Raw genomic sequence first — 2,500 nt, 5'->3', positions numbered from 1 at the left:
ACACACACACACACACACACACACACACACACACACACATATATATATATATATATATATATATATATATATATATACATATATAAACACACACACGACAAACACACACACACACACACATATATCGGAGACAGGACAACAGGTGGACAAAGAAAACAACATAATGGGAAATACACGACATAAAGAGACCAAAGGCAAGACCAATGACAAGATGGCGGGATGAAATATGAAATAGTCGATATGATGATGTATTAATAATATATCATATATATATATATTATATAATATTATGTATTATATATAATATATATATATATATATATATATTAATATATATATTATATATATAGACGAAGAGAGAGAGAGAGAGAGAGATAGAGATAGAGATAGAGATAGAGAGAGAGAGAGAGGGGGGGGGGGGGAGCAGCCTGAAAGCAAATCCAATGAATAAGTACCGTAAACACCAATTGTTTTTGACATGCCATTTTATCGGTGATAGCTAGGGCAAAAAGGTAGGTTTTACATTATTGTATTACAATTAGCGAATGCATTACAAGTCAAATTGAGTTTGAATTGATGAAGTGAATTAAGTACGATTGATAGATACATACATAGATACATACACTCATACATACATATAAGCATACACTCGCACACACACACACACACACACACACACACACACACACACACACACACACACACACACACACACACACACACACACATATATATATATATATATATATATATATATATATATATCTCACTCTTCATTACATTTACATTACATATAAATACACGATAATATAGTACTAAAATGGATCTCAACCCATAATAATCTAGCATATTAAACTGAAAAAAAACTTACAAAGAAAAAAATAAGGAATGGCAAAAAAAAAAAAGAAATAAAAAAAGTGAAAATGTTGCCGTGACTAAAGGTAAATTTTGATTTCAACATTGAATTTGCACAGATTCAGGGCAGCTTCCTCGATATTGTGCATTTATGAATAGGCCTGCAATGAGGAATTGAGAAGATTGTACGAAAGATTTTGAAAGAATCTGAAGAATATTTGCCAGATATAGTGATATTTTTTAATTATGTTTTATTTGTTTTTGATACTTTATAGATAAACAAACATATTTATACTTATAAACTTACAATTTCAAGGAATAGTAAAAACAGGGTAAGGGCATCCATTGTTTAGAAAAAAAAAATTCCAGATAAGAAAAAAAATAGTTAAAAGAGATATTACATCCTGTAAAGATTGAAGTTTTAATGGAATTAATCTCAAATTGCTTGGGGGCGAAGGATAAGAAATTGGTTTCGTAACCTGTGAACGACGTTTAAGGAAAGTACAAGACAGTATAGCCTATAGAGGCTTCCTATTCTCGGGAGCAATGAAACCTCACAAGAGGACATGAATTCCTGTTATCGTATTGGTGTGTAAATCTTATATTCTGATATTTAGGAATTCATTCAAACTTTGAAGTTGAAGACATGTTCTGGATCTTTGAACTGTAAAAGGATATCATTTTATGGCTATTATTTTATAGAGTAAAGGTTTGAATTTGTAGGGACATTTACAGTCTCCGGGGGTCTGCTCTTTTTTTTTTTTTTTTTTTTTATAATGGCCATAAAAAGCGCTTTGTAGATATTAGGTATACGATCGAAAATGTACATTGCTATCTTTCGTTTAATATTAAGGGCGTCGTGTAGAACTTTCCAATCAAAGCAGAATAGGGAGTCTTTTTTTTTTTTGGGTTTGACAAAACAAGGTTCAATAGATGAATACGTTCTGTTATATTACAAGGTTCTACTTTCGTAGATCTTTGAAAGGTTTCCAGTGATAATAGTCAACTAGTTAGTGACCACACCGAAGCAACCTCATACAATTTTTTTATGTCGCAAAATCAGTATGTTTGTGGAGAGTTCGAGGATGAGGACAAAAAGGAAACCCTAAACTATTGTGTTGCGCACGGTTATTCCTAGGAACTGACCTGACAAAAGGGATGTGCTTGTAGGTTTTTGGGGACGCGGAAGGGAAATCTGGAAGGATTTGTAATTGCTATATGTTATAAAGCCACACACTCACCACACAACGCTAACACACACAAACACACATGCACACACACACTACTACACACACTCACACACCACACACACCCCCCCACACACATTATATAGAAATGTATATATATATATATATTATATATATATACATATATAAACACACACTACGACAAACAACACACACCACACTCACACACACACACATATAGAGTAGTCAGGGACGCAACAGAGTGGACAAAAGAAAACAACAGAAGTGAAATGCACGCCACAACAAAGAGACCAAAGGCAAGGACCTAGGCAAGGATGGCGGGGATTGATGGAAATAGCGGATGATGATGAAAAATTAATATATATATAGTTAATATTTATATACTATATATATATATATGTTATATTATAAATATATATATAATATATAATATAGGG

This window comes from Penaeus japonicus, unplaced genomic scaffold (genome assembly GCF_977035675.1).
Source record: "Penaeus japonicus unplaced genomic scaffold, GWHDUDI00000001_assembly GWHDUDI00000035, whole genome shotgun sequence".
Classification (NCBI taxonomy): Eukaryota; Metazoa; Arthropoda; class Malacostraca; order Decapoda; family Penaeidae; genus Penaeus; species Penaeus japonicus.
This window is presented reverse-complemented; position numbering follows the sequence as displayed.